The 21296-nt window shown below is 28.2% G+C and overlaps 1 protein-coding gene across 1 annotated transcript in view; it reads left to right on the forward strand.

Moving 5' to 3' along the window:
* Nucleotides 1-21296, forward strand: part of LOC123270293 (serine/threonine-protein kinase 17B-like) — a 56980-nt gene that overhangs the window by 1183 nt on the left and 34501 nt on the right. The window lies entirely within an intron of this gene.

A 21296-nucleotide genomic window follows, 5' to 3' on the forward strand; every position in this document is an offset into this window, starting at 1 on the left:
ATCTAAAATTTTTCAGAATTTTTTTTATTAACAAAATTATTACAAAAAAATTCAATTTGAAAAAACTTTAAAAACTATAAATGCAATTTTTAAAAAATAAATATTCAATTCTAATTTAATAATTATAAAATAACTCCAAAAATTAACAATGTCGGCTAACTTAACTGTTATAAAAATTTCACGTATCATTTTCTACAATTTCATGAACTTATTTAGTTATAATTAATTTTATTTAGTTATAATTAATTATTATAAAAATCTAAAGCGCTTAGATGTCTGAATTATATTAGCAGACATTTAACAATATTTGGATTTTAACAACTAAATAAGTTATAAAAAGGCGCGCAGTAGCCCTGTCGGATCCGGCCCTTGCTTACCAAAGCATTGGACCGAGTTCGAGTCCGGCGTACACCAATGAATATTTTCAATATTTAATTGATTGTTCTGCTCAGCCCAAAAAATAGAACGAATTCCAATCTCAAAAGTTTACCCCCTACCGTAGTCGCTCATGACCTTAGTAGTTTATGCGACTTTAAACAAATAAAAAAAAAAAAAAAAGTTATAAAAAATGTTAATCAATTTTTCTAATTTTCTACATGTGGAATTTTTCTCCATTACAATTTATTTGTCATAAAAATCTAAAAAACTAAAAAATGTCGCTCAATTTCAGTAGCATTAATTTAAAAATAAATATTTAATATGAAATAACAAAATCAATGAAGAAATGAATTGAAGTATCACATATAATAGCTGGAGGTATTGCTGGTAAAAAGTAAACGGTTAGAAGTAGATGTAGAATGGCGGACACGAGACTCGGTCATTCGACGACGAGACGAAACGATTATTCTATGGAAGAAAGTGCGGCCAGAAGATCGAGGTCGAGACACAAGTAAAGACACATACACCATATACATACGAGTATAAGTTTATATGTTTGTACTTATATGTATGTATGTATGGACAGATTGGCTCTTTTACTTTGGTATTTTACTTCATTCGCTCTATACTCTGGGTACTGGGTATCCTGCTCTTTTATGACCAACACCAGCCGAAACCTCTTTCTCCAAACTAAATGTACCTTGCTTGCTTTTTGTCTTGATTCTTGTGATCAGTTTTTAGGATTAAAATTTTATTTGTCTTGATGTATTTGTTGATGAAGTTTCAAGGATTTTTTTTTGGTGAGATTGGAAAATTTAATAAAGAAGTTTTAAGAAGTAGAATTGTGTTTCGATATTAGGAGGTTGGAATTTAAAATGTGTGGGTAATGATGAGGAATCCGACATACGACAGGCTTTTGTCGGCTTGTTGATTTTCATAAAAGTAAATGGTCATTTTTGTGGTTAGAGAGTGATGGAGTAAAATTTAGGAAAATGGGATGAAAAGTGAAAAAGTTCAAGTTTTAAAATTAGGGAATTAAAAGAAATATCTGGAGAATTTTTGGGTAAAGAAAAAATAAGAAAAAATGAGAGAATCTTGAGGAGTAATGTCAAGTTTAAATTTTTAAATTATGAAAGTAAAAGTGGAAAATTTTTTTGGTGGAAATAAAAAATTTTTTAAAGAATAGTTTAGAGAGCTTTTAGAAAAATTTGTAAATTTTGGTTTAAAAATTGTAAAATTATTTTATAATATTTTTGGTAAAAGAAAAGAAAAAATTGATAATTTTGGAGAAAATAATTGAAGAATTATGAAGCTTTAATTAAGAAAATTATGATAATAAAAGTAAAAAATTTACTCGTTTTTGTTTTAAATAAAGTAATTCGTTATTTTTTTAGAAAATAATTCTATAAAAAACGTGACATTAATGTTTTAAAATTGAGAATCTACTAGTGAAATATTGTTCTGTTATTTTTTTTTCTGAAGGAAAAAGAAAAGTTTTCAATTTTTTAAAAAAAAAGTTAAAGAAAATTTTAGAATAAATCCTTAGTTAAAAAATTATAAAACAAAAAGTGCAAAATTTGTCTTGAAGAAACAAAAAATTTTTTGAGTTTTTATGGAGTTACTAAAGAAAATTTTATAAAAAATGTGAAGTCTAAAATTTTATAAGAAATGTTTTCGATATAAGGGAAGAAAAAATAAAAATTAAAACAAACTTTTTGATGATTATAAAGTTAAAATTTTAAATTATAAAGCTAACGGGGACATTGAAATTTTTAATTATATTAAAATCAAAATATTAAGATAACATTTTTAAATGAAATAAAAATTATTAAAAAAAATATGTAAAATTTTTTTAAAAATAGTAAAGTCGTATGTCTGGAACTTGAGTGTAAGAAGATGTGTTTAAATATAGAAGGGATTTTATTTGTTTGGCTGTCTGAAGGTCAAGGGCTTTAGTTCGATTCGCAGAGGAAGTTATTTTAGTCATAACTAAACAGTAAGCGTATTAATGACTGTCACTCAATTTAGATCTTTTGACATGCCAGAAAATCCTATAAAACCAATCTAAATTTCATTCGTATCTTAATCGGGCATTCACGTGTGTGCTGTGTGTTTTATTGGATTCTAAGTTGATAATATTAAACACTAAATGCTGCAGGAATAATACAAAGATTACTTGAGACTTGCAGCATTTATTGATCAATAGTTTAACAGTTCACTGCTGGGTATAATAATTAAGACAATGGATCCTACTTTCGAATTTGCAATCGAGGAAATTAATCTATGACTCGACTCCGTACTGGGTTAAGCGATTCTTTGATTGATTCGTTTTTAATTGCCTGAGTTTTTGTTTTGAGTGACGTTAATTGTCAATTTTAGCTAGCTTGATTAGATGAAATTTTTTTTTTAATTTTATTTTACAGAAAATTTTAAATCAAATCATTAAAATTAAATTTTGAATTTGTTTTATTCAAAAATTTTAATATTTTATTTTTCAAGTTAAAAATTTTAAATCTTGATAGAATTGATAAAAAATTTGAATTATTTTTAATTTAATTACTGAAGAAAAAAAAATAGATTTTGAATTTTTTTACAAAAATGCTCATGATCAAAAAAAAAAAAATTTAACTATGAAGTAATCTATAAAATTAGAACTCTATTATCAGAAACGTTATTATAAGCAACTAAAAAACCTGTGATATCAATATCATATATCACAAAAACAATAACCTTAATTAGTGACAATTAACACCCATTTGATAGCGGCCACTCAATATCCAAAGCAATTAAAAAAAATGACCTTGACTTTTGTATCAAATGACTAAATGTGAAAGTGCCAGCAAAGGTCGCGTTATTTTACCTTTTATTGTTATTATTATATTTATTTTTTTTTGGGAATTGTTTCAATGATATTTTTAATAATAATAACAACAATTATTTATTTAAGATCTCACATTATTATTATTGTAATAAGCTAACAAAAGTTATAGCTTACCAAATTAGTCATAAATGATAAAATATTGGTTTTAGGAGAAAATCATAAGACACCAAAAGTGTAGTTTAGTAAATTTTTTTAAAGAAATAATAATAATTATGTTTATTTTTATTATTATTATTAAAAAACATCTGTTTCATTTCTTGATTTTAATTAACGCCATAAATCAGTATAATTTTATAAAATATAAAAGTCTGAATCTCAAATCTGGTGAAATTTAAGGTCAACATTTATCCAAGGTCTAGGTAATGAGTCTTGAAATAGTTTAAAGCAATTTTAATGACTAATGGTAGCAATAAAAATAAAAATAACGATAAAAAATCCATAGCAATCCCAGGAGTGACCGGTAATGAGTTAATTGTCAATAGCATTAAGTACAGTTATATTGCTCGGGCAAGATCTCGCGAGACAAAGCTTGACTTGACTTAACATTATTTCAATAAAACCGTTTAGTCTTAGGTTAATGCTTAGCTTTGTACTTGTAAATAGTAAATAGTAAATAGTTACATTTAACAATGAGATTTGAAGAGAACCGGTATATATAAGCTCGAGTAATGGTGGTAATGTTCGTAATGTTAGTAATAGTGTCTAGTCGGGTAAAGAGAATATAATAGGAGAAGCAAAGAGAAGAGAGTAAAGTCGTTTGTTTTGTTATCGTACATGAGAATCTCACCGCGTAACACGACTGCTTATTCGCATGAATATCGATTAGCCGGTGAACACATACACATAACTGTTGTTGTATTTTATTTATTTTATTTTTGTTATTTGTTGTTACTTATTACTATTACATATTACCGTCGATTCTCTTTTTAAGGATCAAGGATGTTCATTCCTGTTTTATCAAAAAAATTAAATGTCGCATGTATTACAATTTTTTTACAAGTACTTTACTTAGTTAAACCAATTATTTGCTTGAAAAAAATTTAGTTCACAAATTCATATGGAAAACGAAGCCAAAATTGTAAAATTTTTTTGTAAAAAATTATTGGAGCGAAAAATTTAATTGGATTTTTTTTTATTAATTTGAGGAAATTTTATTCAATTTTCAACAAAAATTTAAAATTTTTTTAAATTAATTTAACAAAAAAAAATTTTGAAAGATTTAAATTATTTTGGAGCAATAAATTTTTCTTTAAGAATTAAAATTAAAATTGAATTATTTCTTAAATTTAAAAAATAATTTTTTTTTTGTAAAAATTTTGAATTTAAAGAAATTAATTTGAAGTCTTTAAAGTTCAATTTAAAATACTTATAAGGTGTTAAATGTTTTTTGTTAATTAAAATAAAATTTTTGCATAAATAGAGAAGAAAATGAACAATTTGTGTTTGTAAAAAGATTGTAAAATTGTACTTGAATTTTTTTGGTTATTTAAAATTTACTTTAAATTTCTGTAGTTCAATGGCAATTTTTACTAAACATTTTTAAAAGCTCAAGAACTTTTTTATTACTCAAGAAAAATCTATAAGTTAAGAAATCCAAAAATTTGCATATGAAAAAAAAAATATTTTTTATGAAAAAATTCGGTTCAAATCATATCTTACAATTGCAATAAATTTTTAAATTTTTAAATATTATAAATAAAGAATAATACTTAAATTTTAATTAATAATTAATAAATTTAGAATTAAAAAATAGCAAAAAAAGTAGTAGGCACATAAAATGTCATATATTTATATATAAAGGATGAGTAAATACAGGTGATGCGTAGACGATAGGTGTGTTACGTAACGTTACAAGTAAAGATGTGAGGAGAATATAATATGCAAGATGCAATGGGCAATGGGGGTTTCAGTTTAGTATATAATAGTGGACGAGCGAGAATTAAATCGCGCGACAGAAGCTTCTCATATGTATAATAGTATGTATGTAGAGCCAGTATAGTACTCAGTAAAGTAAAGTATATTATATAGCAGTGGGTAATGCCATCTGCGAGACTAACGGTAATGCCGCTCTGCAATTAGTGCCAAGTAAACCCGTCTCTCTTTCTCTCTTTCTCTCTCTCTCTCTTTCTATCTCTCTCTTTTCTTCCTCTCTTTCTCTCTCGACTACCAGCAACGGGGAATTTATTTTGTACTTTGCTATTAAAATGACCGCTAACGAGACTTGAGAGGTTTATGGCCCTTTTTTAATATCTAGGTTATTTTTTAGGACATTTTCTCGGTAATTTATCGCGTCGGGACTTTAATTATTTTGTTAAAGAGTAATTTATATTCAAATTCTGAAAATTAGGAGTTGAAATTTAATTTTTGATCCCAAAAGTCGCAAAGAATATTTTTTTTTAATAAAACAGAATTTTAAAGTTGTTCTTATTTTATTTTGGAGCTATAAATTTTTTAAATTGAACCAGAAGAAAGTTTTCTATTTTTGAATTTCCTGGTTCTAAGATTTATCTTCTTGAATCTAGATTTTTTTTTTTATTTTTAACTTGAAAATTAAACAAAATTTCAGTCTAACTAAAAAAAGAAATTTCTCATAATTTTGAGTTAAAATTTTTTTAGTTAAATTTTTTCTTTTACAAATTGGAGCAAAATTTTTAATTTGTGCTTGACAACGGTGTGGTTATTTTTTTAATTTTAAGAAAAAAAAATTATCCAAATATCTAATTTCAATGATGAGTAATTAACATTTAAAATTAAATGTCAATAAAGAGTAGCTATTAATTTATTAAAAGAATTTTCCTTAAATTAAATTAATTATTACGTGAAAACTATAAGAGCTAAAAGTTTTATTTTAGGTTCAAAATTTAAGTTGAAATTTTCCCTAACTTGAGAAAAAAATTTTAATGAAATATCTAATTTCAATAACAAGTAATAAATATTCAAATTTTCCAAATTAAACCAATTAATCCATAAAATTTTTAGGACTAAAATTTTTTTCTACACCTCTAATTTCGTCTAAGATAGATATAATAATAATTACAAAATAATTTGAAAAAAAAAAATATCGCATTTCGAGCCAATAAATTGAGTACTTTAAAGTAAAGCACTTAAATCACTAAATAATAATCAAAAGTCAAAAAGTAAGAATTATAAATAAGTAACAAACATATTCAAGTATCTAATAATCGATTCCCTTTATATTAAAAGCGTGTGCATATGCAGCTGTTGAACCTCTACACTAGTTTAAAACTCAAACTTAACCTCGCAGCTGCTCGTATTTTATTTCGTTTCGGATTTTCTTTCAGAAAAAAAATATCCTTCCCAACTCGTGTCCAACTTAAAAAAAAACTTAAAAAAAAAAGAAAAAAATAATACTTCAGCCTACAACACGAGACGAGACACAAGTACAAACACTAAGTTAAGTAAGGACGACACGGTTCTTCGCTTAGCATAACAATGCTAGTTTCCTGGCGAGGCTCAACGGTCTAATATAAATTAAAATTTATATTTATTGTAGAAAAAAATTAATAAAAAATAATTTTTAATATTGACGTTGACGTAATAAATATCTTGAGGTGTAAGGTGTAGGAAAAATAATAAATGCAGAAGAAACTAAATAAAAAAATCAGTGGTTAATAACAGTGCAAAAGTCTTCCGGGATAACTATCATATCATGTGTATTTTCTTTCTCTTCTATCTCCAACATCAACTCGTTCCTCTGAGGATCAAGCTGGAGCTAGAGCTCGTCTAGTATCAAGTTGATGGGTGATACCAGCAGGACGAATTAAAAAACAAATAAAAATCGTAAAAAAAAAAGTTACAGTCTATAATACTCAGCTCGTATTATATCGGGAAATGTTTCCCTCTATATGTATGTAAGTCTATATATATAGACTTACGACGCCGGTTTATTATCGCCGTAATCATGATATCGATCCAACTTTCAACGTCTACATTGAATTTAACGTTACGCGTCTACATTCCACAGTAATTTTGCGGATAAATATTAAAAATACACTTGAAAAAAAGTTAAGAAAATTTTGGCTAAAAAAGCTTTTTTCTTAATTCGAGAATTTTTTTTTAATTAATAGAATTCTAAGTGAATTAAGAAAATAATTTTTGATTGAAAAAAAATTTTTTCTTAAATTAAAGTAATAAAGTTTTTTATTAAAAAGTAGAGGACTTGGAAATTTAATAAATAATTATCTGAGCTGATGAAGTCAGTACTTAACTCAACGATATTAATGTTATTAGCTTGAAAATATTTATTTTTATTATAAACTAAAAATAATGTAAAGTTAACTCGAGACCGGACTCGAACCCAGATGGGTCTTTATTCTTAAGAAAGAACGACACCACTGTGCCAACACTGCATTGAAGTGCTTGATTACAATCTGTTGATATATTAGTGATATGTGATTTTGTTTAGGATTTGTCGTTGGCGCTGCTGTCGGATTGTCTAAAACCAAAAACATCATCTTCGAAAGTTTATTTATTTCATTTTGGAGTAAGTTGAATATATCTCTGATTATGGGAGATTTTATTTTGTTAGTCTGAAATATTTTATGTTCAAATGAAAAAATGAACAAATCTTCCCTGAAAATTGAACTTTATTGAATTATCTGAAACTTTTTGAAGGATATGTTCAGTGTCAAGAAAATAATTTACTTGAATCAAGATATTCGTGATTTTTCTTGAGACAAGATATCTTTTTGTCCTTGCAGTAATTTAGCCAGCAAATATAAAAATATAATTTATCTCTTAGTTTTAAATTCATATATATATTTTAAAAACTTAAATCTTTGCATGCAACTCGTGGTTCGCGGCCGCGGCTAAATTTCATTTTTAGGGAAAAATAAAACTAAATGATATGATAATAAAGAGAAGATTTATTGTGGCAGAGTTAAACTTCCGGGTCCTCTTTATTCCACAAGCGTTTCGGTTATTTTAACTTGTGTCTATGTCAGGGGTTTTTGACCGTAACCTCTGACGTTATCTTCAAGGGCAACAACCGTGATATAACGGACACGCGAATTTAGGATATTTTTATTCAATCGTTAGAATTTGAACAAAAGAAGCCTTCATTCAATTTCTACTGAAAAAAATAATGAACATTTTTTGTTTATTTCAAGGAATTCTAACGAAATTTGTTCTAAAAAAATTTGATGCCAAATCTAAAGATTCTAACGTGGGAGAGCGGGGTTCGATTCCCGGCTCGGTCAGCTAATATAAAAAACTTGAAATATTAGTTTTTATTTCTTTTAAGTCAATTTACTTTTATTAAATTTTTTGTGTTAATTTATACCGAGCGGACTCCTTAAGTATTAAAAGCGAAGGCTGAGTAAATATTAAAAAAAAAAAAATGACAAAATAACGGACAGCCGAAAACAATTTTATAAAGTCATTAAACGTTTTTTTTTGTCTCAAGTGTGAAGTGAAGGTCGAAGTAATTATAACTGTTTCATTTTATTTAAGAATTTAAAATTCACAATTAGTGCTGAAGTCTCCTAGGAAGTAATTACACGCAATATATGAAAAATAAATAAATATACAAATGAAATACAGAATAAAGTAAACAGCACGGCCTACTTATATTGCTTGTTGAGTTACGACAACAAATGAGACTTTTAATTACGCGGATAAAACTCTCGTGGCATTGATTGTTGATAAAATAATTAATACTATAGAGTTGGAGTTGTGACTATGCCACCGGAAGATAATAATAATAATATTATTATTATTATTTTTAGTTGTGAATTGCATAAGCTTATTATAAGACACCAAATTTCCTTTAAAATAAATACCAACATGTCTAGTGTGTGTTAAAAATATCAAGCCGCAAAAAACCGCGAAATTGAAAAATTTTTTATAGTTTATTGTTATGGTATTAACAAGAAGTAGGTACTTTAAATACATTTTTAATAATAATAATATATACGCCGACGCGGTTCGACAGTTTTAATTTCTCCCGACTTCCGTCTTTAGTCTCAGTCTGTTCGGCATAACATCGATCTAAAACTCCGATCACGTTTAATATAAAATTATCTCATGTAATGTAATCTAATGCATAATTATTCAATTATTAAATAACCGTTAATTTTTATTTTTATCTTTATTGAAACTTGATTAAGTTGAGGTAAAGACCTGTCGAGGTATACATTTTTTAACAAAGTCTAAAAATAACCCATATAAACAGTTTCATACTTTTGAAACTAAATGCAATACTGTATTCTGTACCATGATTATGAATTATTTGAATTATGGTGCGGATTATTTAACAACTGTTATTGTAATAATAAAAATTGCAATTAAATGTTTTATTATTTATTTGGTTAATGATAATTATAATTATATTATTACATATTATTGTTTGAAAACAACAGCATAAAGAGTGATACTAAAATTATATTACCGAGAAATTGCAAAAGACTAAAAAATATTAAAAACAAGACATTGTTCTGTTAAATTTAAGCCGTATTGTTTCTCAGGGCCGTTTTGTACAAATATTTCATACAACAAGCATTGTTATTGCTTATTGTTATTAACAACAACAACAATCGTAATAATCAAAATTTTTTAGTTTTTAATAATTTATTATTATCTAAAACCAAAAATTTTATAAACCAAAGTTCATTGGACCTGAAAAAAAAAAATCAACATCTGGCCCTAAAATTAAATCTCATCTGTTTCTTTAAAATTTTTTTTTCTATAACTAAAAATAGTCCATAACATCTCTTACTCGTGACAAAAAAAGAATTCAAAAACAAAGAAGATTATTTCTCACGATTAATAAATTTATTTAAAATCGACACGTTCCAGTTGCTATTGTATTATATATAATATTATATAGTTAGTTTGTTGTTTTATGTCGACAATAATATTCACTACAATATAAATGTAACAACGTAAAAAAGCAATTCTAACAGAAACAAAATAGAATATCGTCGTAAGAACGTACAGTAACCGGGAACAAATATAACACACCAGCGTACTCTGACGATACAATAAAACGGTCGAATGGACACTCGGATTATTTCCTGGTCAATACCGAGTAAACGTAGACTACATACACAATGGTAATGGTAATAGTAATCGTAACAGCAATAATAATAGTTACGGTTATGGTATAACTTGTACATATTATATTTATAATAACAAACTATGCATTTGTGTATTACACTGATATTTATCTAGTGGTGTGATATAACATATGACGTGTTTATAAAATATAAAACATACCTGGTACCTGGTGGGTGGAATACCCGAGTTAATCTATTCTCAGGTCATTTAAATGTCCGTTCCGATTGTTATCTTTGTAATCAGGAAGTCGGCATTTTCATTTTTTAAATTAGTTTTTTATTAACTCTTCCTACTTTGAATATTTCTCTCGTTTTTCAATTTATTTCATTCTATTTATTTTCATTTTTATTGCTGAATTTAAAAGAAAAAATTGCAATCACTGAGCATCAAACACACTCCCTCCTAGTTATCGCTCTAATTGAACTGACAAACTCTTCAATCGGTCACGTGACCCGCGCAAAATCAAATTTATCGATATTCTAGCCAAATGATGAGAGATTTCGCAAAAGTGACGATGACATTTTTTGTAAAGAATCAAATTCTCTAGAAAAACATCTCTTATGATTTTCCAATATCTCTAATATTTAACCCAAAAAATTAATTCCAAAAACTGATGGGTAATTTTTTATCACAAATAAGCTCAAATTTTGGTGGAGGATCAAATTCTTTACAAGAAATATTTTATATGATTTTTTCATAGATATTTAAGCTAGAAAATCGACTTGAAAAACTGAGGGGTAATTTTTCATCATAAATAGTCGTAATTATTCATTGTGAGTGCTGATTGATTTAAAAAATTATACAACAGATTTCTTCGACCTCGAAAGAGTATGTAATTTTTGAAAAGTTGGATCACACAAAATAGGCCAGACAACAAGTCAAAAGTTGAAAGTTATCTAACCGAAAGTGTAACAAAAACTAAAAACTTACATAATTGGTTGTATAATACTAAAAAATTTCTTATCCATCAATCACGCTATGTTCACATACATTATATATATATTAATATTTAAAATGTGTGATGTGTGGAAAGAGTGACTAATGTGCTGGGAATTTTTCGAGTTAAAAGAATTATATGTAATAGGTATATGAAGCTAACAGAATGGAATCATAAACGCTGACGCATTTGCTCGATTAGTTGGATTATCAACGGTGTTACTTCGAACCTTATATTACTTACATTTCTTTGCAGTATTACATACATACGACATTGATACGAGTACTAATAAATAAAGATAAGAGATAACCAGTACCAGTACTTGATGCTGATAGGGCACAGACAGCATGCCACGATAATAAATGAATACTTGATGGTACTAAAGATATCAACAACGCACGGAAACAAATTTTCTTTTAAATTTACTGTTAAATTTACGATAAAAATTACAGGACTGTTTTATGTCAGTAAAATTAACCAATTTCCAGTAAAATAAAAAAAAATTAATGCAGTTTACTGCACACATGGGATAGAATTATTATTGAGCATGTTGTTATTAATGGATTATTATTCTTATATTTTTGAAAAACTAAAATATTTTTTTCTCGGTACAGTACAGTAAAAATTAATGGTATTTTTCTATATTTTTTCCATTTTAATTGTGAATAATTATATTTAAAAAAATTGTAATTAGGTCAGTAATTGCAGAATGTTCTACAATTACTGCCATTTTCACAATAATTTTTAAATAAAATTTCTTTCCGTCTATTATTTTTCCCAAACAAATTTTTATTCTTCAGAAGAAATTTTCGTTACATTTTAAATGACAACATAAACATATGTATATTTTTCAAACATATATAAAATGTTATTGGCGTTGCACAACAGAAATGGCATGACATCGGTGTCTTTAGAATTTGAATTTCTAAAAAGTAACATTCAATTTGAGAACTAACCAGATAAATGAATAATTTACAAATTTTTCTCAATAATTTTTTATTAAACTAAAGTAAAAAAAAATAAAATGTGACTTCTCTGTTATTTATTTATTAAAAATAAAAAGCACCTTTAAAATTTAATGACGAAAAAATTAGCATCTCTCTGTAGAGGCTGACTAGTGAGTGAAGTTAAGGGTGGACGTGTATGGAAAGCGGATGGTTTTTGTAATCATGAATAAAAAGAAGGCTCCGGCTGAAGGGCTCTCTATTTTTTATTCTTTTTATCTCGGAAGATGAAGACGAGGACGAGGATGAGGATGAGGATGTGTGCTCAAGTACGATGCGAGCTGGTTCACCGAGAGTTTGCATTACATTGTATGTACGCAAGCAAAGAGAGAGTTGGCGCCATTCCTGATGGGAAATTCACTAGTCTGCGTATTCGCAAGCATATCTTCATTCTTTATTATAAAATAATAAGAACCGCGTGTACGTACGCATGTCTGTCTTGTCTTATTCGTCCTGGATACATCACCGGCTCCAGTGATGTGCATGCAACCGTAATTGAGAGAGACGTTGCAAATATTAAATATCTGCATGTATATATAGAGAATGAGAATGAGGTGATGCTAATCTGGAAATGAGAGTCACTATGAGTGGGAAGGTGCTAAAGTCTCAATGTGAAATTAACAATGAATTTAATGCTTTTTATTCTTGATAGTCACATTATTAAACACTGGTTTTATTCTGCCCACACTCCTGGATTCTATGGTAATCCCTTCAAGGGCAATTTCATACGTTCTATTACGTCAGAGGATTAATATTCATTCAATAACGTTTTTTTTTTTAATTGTCAAGGTGTTTTTATGACTGTACATTGAAAAAAGGTTAACTTGAACCAAGAAAATTATAGTAAAAAATTTGGACTAATCAAGCCTTTTTCATCATTTGAAAAATTTTTTTTAATTAATAGGATTAAAAAAAGTGAATTAATACAATAACTTTTGACTAAAAAATAGAGGACTTGGAAATTTAATAAATAATTATCTGAGCTAAAGGAGTGATTACTTAACTCAATAATATTAATGTTATTAGCTTGAGAATGTTTATTTTTATTCTTGACTAAAAATAATGTATTTTTAACCTTATACTGGACTCGAACCCTGATCGTAATTTGCTCTTAATAAAGAGTGATACCAATTCGCCAACCCAGCGTTTAAGTACTCGACTTTAATCTGTTGATGTTATATTAGTAATATGTGATTTTGTTTGGGATTTATCAGCGGCGCTGCTGTCGAATTTTCTAAAGCCAAGAACATCATCTTCGAAAGTTGAACTATTTTATTTTGGAGTAAGTTAAATATATCCTCTGTTTCGAGAGATTTTATTTTGTTAATCCGAAATATTTGATATCAAATGAAAAAATAAATAAATATTTTCCAAAAAAATGATGTGATGAAATGCAAAAAAATTGAATTTCAATTTTTCAACCCAGAATTAATTTTACCTCGAGTACGAGTTTAGTCCTCAAGTCAAGCTCAAGTCCCAATTAACGCCTACATGTACTAATGCATGAGCTGGTGCAGGGCCTACGCAAGATCGCGATTACCTGTCGAGAATTTTCTCACAACAATAAACCATAAATACATAAATACAGTCAACATTTATGAAACAAAACGTGGTGTATAATAATGTAATACAACAACAAAAGTCGAATCCTTTGTGTACTATACACGTGGACTGTTTTCTTAAAGTTAACATTAGACATTAGACGGTTGAGTACAGACTAGCGTAGGGAACACGTCTGGCCCACGTGCTGGTGCCGGCGCTAGCAGATCTTTCACTCGCAATCTTAATATGTAATATATCTTCCCAGGTTTAGCTTCATGCATCCTTTTTCTTCGTTTTATCGGCTATGCATTATTTTTACTATTGTTATTATTGTTTATTACTACTTTTATAGTCTTGTTTATCATGTTCATTGAATTTTTCAATGTTTGGTTTTAAGATTACTTGATATTGGAGAAGTTATAAGGTGTAATTATGGTTTATTGATTCTTTTTATGACTAGGAATTCAAATTGCACACGCTCTAGTCTTAAACCAATAAGGAATCAGGGGCCATTTTTTCGATTAGTATCGATATAATTTCGATACTAAACTTACTTCATTTCAGCTATCAATTTTATATTATAAGATAATAATAATAACAAAAATAATAATTATAATAATAATCGATATAAATTTTTGAAGTAACGCCGCTATTAAAATCATAAGATAAATTTTTAACACCTATGAAATCAAATTTGAAATTGAAATTTCAGCTAAATGATAAGATATATTTCCTACGAGAAAGTTCTCTTGTAATTTTTTTGTATATCTGTTAGGTAGCCCAGAATTTTTATTATAAATTCGTCAAAATACATGATCTAATCAAATCATCTGAAAATCGAATTTCAAATTGAAATTTTGATTAATTATGAAAGATAAGTGCAAAATGATGGGAATATTTTTTATAGAAAATTTAATTCCCTACAGAAAAGTATTCCATCATTTTTTTGTATTTCTAAAAAAAAAGCCCATAATTTTAACTTTAATTTACTCTGATCAAAATCTCTGAAGATCGAATTTCAAATTGAATAATAATAATAATAATAATAATAATAATAATAATAATAATAATAATAATCCGATATCAGGACAAGATATTTATTTAAAAATTAGCTGTCGCTAATTTCATGCTCATATTTAATTTGGTGTTTATAAATTTGAAATTTAAATTAAAAAATAAATCTAGGGACTGTGGTAAACGGTAAATATTTAATTAGAAGTTAATGAATGAGTAAATTGAAAAAAAAAAAAAATAAATAAATGTGTAAATTTACAACTGAATGGAACCGATGAAGCCATCAATTTTACCTTGAACTTTGGGTGATATTATTTAAAATTGTCCGCCCGAAATAAAAATAACATTTTTTAAATTATCCTTGGTTGAGCGAGTGACTGACAACACGCCTGTATATAGTATTATAAACTGGGCAACTGGACCCTGGTACTTTTTGATCGAGAGTAAGAAGAGTAAAAAAAGAACGAATTCTTAATATAATATGAATGCATTCAAATGTACGGAGAAAGTGAAACCAACGAAATTCTGAATTGAAGTGAAAAAAATGCGGAAAATTGTATATACCCGGGTAGAAAGTAATCGTCATTACCATTATCACCAAATTAATGTGTATTTATGTAATTATACTCTATTTCGATGCAACGGAACTTTTTTAAATTACTCAATTAGCCTCAAGGTTCGAGATTCATTCATTATTTATATTATTTTGTCGGTTCTTTTTTTTTTTATCACTTTTGGGAAACTGATTTCAAGATTGGAATTTGGATTTTTGAGAGATTAGTCGAGCTTGTTTGTTTTTAGCAGCTTGGGATCGAAGAATTTTACTAAAATAATTTGTAGGGATGAATCATGAACGGTTTAGAAAGCTATACAATCGAAGATAATTTAGAAAATTGTGAAACCTTGAAAATATTTAAAGCGTTAAATTATCTTAAGTATTTTTGAGTAATCTGTACAATCTGTGTAGAAATAGTTTGAAAAAATTACTGCTTCGATAAATTACAACAATAATTTTTTATTTAAGAAAAAAAATTTTTTTTAATTTTCAAAGTTGAAAAAAAATTAATAATAAAAATAAATAATTCAACAACGGCGAAAGCCACGCGTCTAACTCTGGCGATCACCCAAGCTAAGCAGAATTTACTGCGGTTAGTATTTGGATGGGTGACCGCTTAGTCAACGCTGGCTAGCGCATAGATCACTGTACGCTAGAAGAGGGGGTTGAAATTCCGGTAATCAATAAAGAAGAGTTTCTTATCGATTATCGTGAGCTTAGCCCTGCCCCGACTGTGCTGGCACAGGTTTTCTCTATGGTTTCCCCATGACATTGTCCTAAAAGTCTAAGAAGAGGTGAAGAAACAGAGTAAATGCGGTATAAAAAGCACAGGCCGGTCCACAACTGCAACAAAAAGGCATTAAAAGTAACGAGGTAAAATGAGAAGGTTTAAAGTGTAAAAGGGCTTGAATCGCCTTTACACTAGAAATTCATTATTATTATTATTATTTTTATTTTTATAATATCTATTGTTTTAAGCTTATAAATTTTTAAATAATAATAATAATAATGTTAATTCAAAATTTTACTACTATTATTATCATTATTATTGGGTTAAAAATTTTTAAATATCAAAAATAAAAATTTTGAGTCAAGATGATGTTGAGAGTCAAATTTATGGGCTACCCATCAGAGATACAAAGAATTACAACAGACCTTTTTTTTGTAGAAAATTAAATTTTATACAAAAAAGGTCCTAGTCAATTTTACATATTTCTTATCATTTGGCCAGATTTTCCATTTCAATTGTATTACAAATTAATCTCTTGGTTTTATAATGGCGTTATTTCCAAAATTTATTTCAACTATTATTATTATTATTATTAATATTAAAAACAAAAAAAAAATTGTTTGTTACAATAAGAACCTATTAAAACTTAATAATTAAAATTTTAAGTTAATAAAGTTCGAACTCTGATAACTGAGAAATACCTTGCGGCCGCGAAAGATTGACTCAAAAGAGGTTGAAGTTACATACTATACTGAAACTTAAACTTAATAAGTCGGTATATCGTATATTGTATATTGTATCTCGTACATTGTGTAAGGTATATGGTATATGGATAGCACTAACCTTCATCCATGGACCGTTACTCTGCCCCATACTCATCTCATCGGTTAAGTTTATATATCCCCCTTTCGAGCGAGCCGCGGGGAGCTATTCAGGTCTCTGGGTCCCCAACGAGATGAGTATGAGGACAGTCAGACCACGTGATATGCACTTGGATTCGATGATAGTCCGTCTTCAATCAATTCAAATCATTCATTCATTCATTCGTTTTTCATCCCATAATTACTAATTACAATCAAGATTATTTGTTTATTTCCATCATTTTTCATTCCTACATTATATGTTTTTTTCGTCAGAAAATTTTATTAAAAATTTTAAAAATTTTTCTAAAGAAATTGCGAAAAAAAATATAAATACACAGTAAAAAATTTTTCGTCATTGTGTAGTGTTAAAATTTGTGTGTAGAATTTAACACTCTCATGTGTTAATTTAATGATCTAACACACTAGAATGTTAAATTCTACACACTAGAGTGTAATATTCAACACACAGATTTTAACACTCTACAAAATGACGAAAAAATTTTTACTGTGTAGTTTATAAATAAAATAATTTCCGAGAGTGAGAAGTGGCACCTGCGGCACCACCAAACTCCCTGATGATCCTCCTTTTCTGGTTACCAAGTAATGAAAAAACGTGAATGTGTGGACTTTTTACATTCTGTTTTTAATATACACATATATAAACATGTATGTATTCATGTATATGTGTAGTGTAGTGACAGAGACCCCCTTTGCGAGACCCACTTGCACGCGGCCTACTTGAAGACTCTTAACATCGAGACGAGATGAGTGTGTATATCGATGATGATGATGATGATGATGATGATGATGAGAATCAGGCGCAGTTCAAAACGTATTGGAGAATCGCATGGAATTTTTTACTTCCAAAACCAGACGTATAATATGGCTAAATTATTTACTACATTTTTTTTTATGTTTATATATAAGAGATAAGGTAAAAGCACCAATTATTGACAAAGACATGGCTAGGACTACAATTTTTTTTAATATTTATGATTAAGATTGTTGATTTTTATTATTTTAACATTGTATTAATTACATGGAGAAAAAAAAATAGTTATATTGAGTATTTTATATAACGAGCCAGCCAACATTTTTGTGCAATTTTTTTTTTTTTTTTACAATGATAAATATTAAAAATTTTTTAATAATTATGTAACAACTATAATAATTTTGGGTTTTAATTTTATCATAATTTTTAATATTAATATCGTTGTTTCAATTTAAATTAGATTTTTAAAGACTTTATTCAGAAGACGTATTTGTAGAATAAAGTCAAAATTCTGGGTTCTCTTTTCGAGATACAAAAAAATTGTGAGACTTTTTTTTTAAAGAAATTAAATTTTTTATAAAAAGATCCTAATCATTTTGCACTTTTATAAATTATCTTTTATAATTTAATCAAAATTTCAATTTTAAATTCGATTTTCAGATAATTTGATTATACCATGTGTTTAAACGAGTTTAAAGTCCAAATTCTGGACTATTTATCAGAGATACAAAAAAATTACAAGAGACCTTTTTTGTAGAAAATTATATTTTGTACTAAGAAGATCCTTATCAATGTTTCCCTATTTTTATCATTTAACCATAATTTCAATTTCATTCGGCAAATTTCGATTTTAATAGTGTAAAAAATTATCTTATGATTTTAATAGATGCATTATTTCCAAAATTTATTATTATCTTTCAACTAAAAAATAACACTCAACACTTGAAGCTTCTAGCATTTTCTTAAAAAATTTCTTAACATCTGCTACCATAAACACTTGAAACGAATTTCTTAAAAAAATTTGTTGAAATTCAGTTCTGAAAGCATTTGCTATCTACTTAGCATGCATACCGCAACCACCAAAGTATTCAGGGTGTAAAGAATTCCACTTGAAGATCACACAAGCAAAGCAAGTGACTCATCCAACGGTTTTCACCTTCAGCCGACCGTCGACCGATGATGAATCAATCGCCAACTCCTCTGTTCCTCTCACATATCATCATCATTATCATCATCATCCTCACTTTTACATTAAAAAACACCCACCTTTGTTAAAAACGGCAAAATCCCCCAAGACATTAGAATTCACTAGACGAAAATTCGGCGACAATTGTAATCTGCAATGAGAATTCAAAAACTATGGACAAGTTGAGGTTAATGACTCTTTCTGTTGAGTCATACTCAAGTTCGCGGTGCATGAACCATTACATTGGAACCAGGAGAGATACAATGTGATTTAAATGTATTTATTTTTCATTTCTCTGGACATATCGTGCACTTTTTGATTCAAACTCATATCAAGAATTAAATCGTGCCTGTTAATGTAACCGACTCGAAGTTATTCGCCACGCACTGTGCGTGTGTATGTAATGTAAGGGGTCACGCATGATGCATATCCGCGGGTGGGTGAGTCACGTGGGAAGAACGCCAACGGTCCAACAGGTCTTGAGGTCTTGGGGTTTTTAATCACAAGTTAAATAATATTTTTTATATGTGAGATTTTAAAGATATTAATTATTTAGTTTTGGATTATTTTGTTTAATTTTATTGAGACTGAGATGAAGAGTTGTAGTATTTAGTATGGGAAGAAAAATGAATGATCGACATTAATTGACCCGAAAGATATGACCGAGTTGTGTTCATTCTTTAACGAGAATCTCTTGAATGAAAATTCCAGCGCAATGTACACTCAGACTGAATAAGACACTGAAATAAAAGATAAAAGATGAGAAACGTTTCATTCTCAGTAATTGTCAGTATGTGGGAGTTGAGGAAAAAAGTGTAAAATGCTGAATGTGAAGCATAATGGATATGATTTATTTACTCAATTAATTTATAAACATGCGTTCTATGTGAGGTTTTTTAATTGCAATAATTAAAAGAGAAATATTTTTGTTTGTTTTGTTTAATTAATGCAAATATTTTGCTGATTAAACGTCAATGGCCTACTGAAATAATATAGTGACGTAAATGAGAGTTGCTGGGTAGCAAGCTTTCATTTTTATTTAATATTTATGGAAAAATTTCAGAAGTTCTTGATATTGGAAGAAATATTCTTGAAATTATTCAAAAACTACTTCACTTATTTATTTTGAATTTGATTTCGGATCTTAGGGTTAGGAAAGTGGATCGATTGCCGCAAACACGGTTAAAATCGGTTGATTAGTTAGAGGGTTATCGTCAAAAATGAATGGTTCAAGAAAATTTCTTCATTAGTAACATTGACCCAATTTTCTTTTTTTAATTCCAAAACTAGCCGTACGATTTACTTAAATTCTATCAGGGTATTAAAGATGAAAAACTGGACCGATTGCCACAAACCGAGTTCAAATCGGATAGTTAATTCAAGAGTTATTGCAAAAAATGAATGTGCCAAGAAAATTTTAACATGGGTATTCTTAACCCAGTGTTTTTTTCGAATAACTCCAGAACTACTTGATCGATTTCCTTTAAAATTTATGAAATCCTTAATGTATTAAATCAAAATAGAATACTACAAACTCGATTCAAATCGATTGATTTTTTCAAGAGTTATCGTAAAAAAATTACCGTGTTTCCCAAACATAATTCATCAATTTCTTAGTTTTGAATAAAAAATGTTATTTGAAGATGGTTACCGTCCACTTTTATCTCCATCTAACTTTGGTCTGGTGGGTACCGAGATGGAATCAAGGTCGAGGTAACACGAAGATCTTGGAAATGAATCGGACCAAAGTAACGTAAGCGGCATAACATCTGATCAAGAGAACAAAGATTATGAGTATAAGTATGAGTGTAAGCTAAACATCCGGCCCTCGGACCCCACATCCGGTTACTCACGTTTATAAACGCATTTCTCGTAAGTTGTCGGCATTTAACTGCTAATTATTCAGCGTTCCTGCGTGCTCTGGATTCTTACGAAGATATGCGGGTTAATATTATTATTCCACGAATTTATTTATTTTTAAAATTGCTAATTGTCAAAATTCACCGGTATACATATTTACTCCTCTGCAATTATATTGTTAAGCAATTTTGTTAATTTATTCGGGATTACGAGTCGTGAATGTAAGCTGAAGCTCCGGTTTAAATCCCACGCTCGGGCCTCGGGGAACCAATTTTTTGGCTGTTATTTAAAAGGTTAAAATCTCAGGCCCGAAATAATATGAGAAAAAATTCGGTAAATTATGGAGGAATTAATATGTCGATTTTTTTATTAAAATTTCTGAGTTGATTGTCAGCCGTGCAAAATTTACGCGGAGGTCCCGGGTTCGAGCCCTGGCCGGGTTAAAAAAACTTAAACACTTAAAAACAATTTTTTTTAACTTCCCGCTAAGAAAATC

Source organism: Cotesia glomerata, linkage group LG8 (genome assembly GCF_020080835.1).
Source record: "Cotesia glomerata isolate CgM1 linkage group LG8, MPM_Cglom_v2.3, whole genome shotgun sequence".
Taxonomy (NCBI): Eukaryota; Metazoa; Arthropoda; class Insecta; order Hymenoptera; family Braconidae; genus Cotesia; species Cotesia glomerata.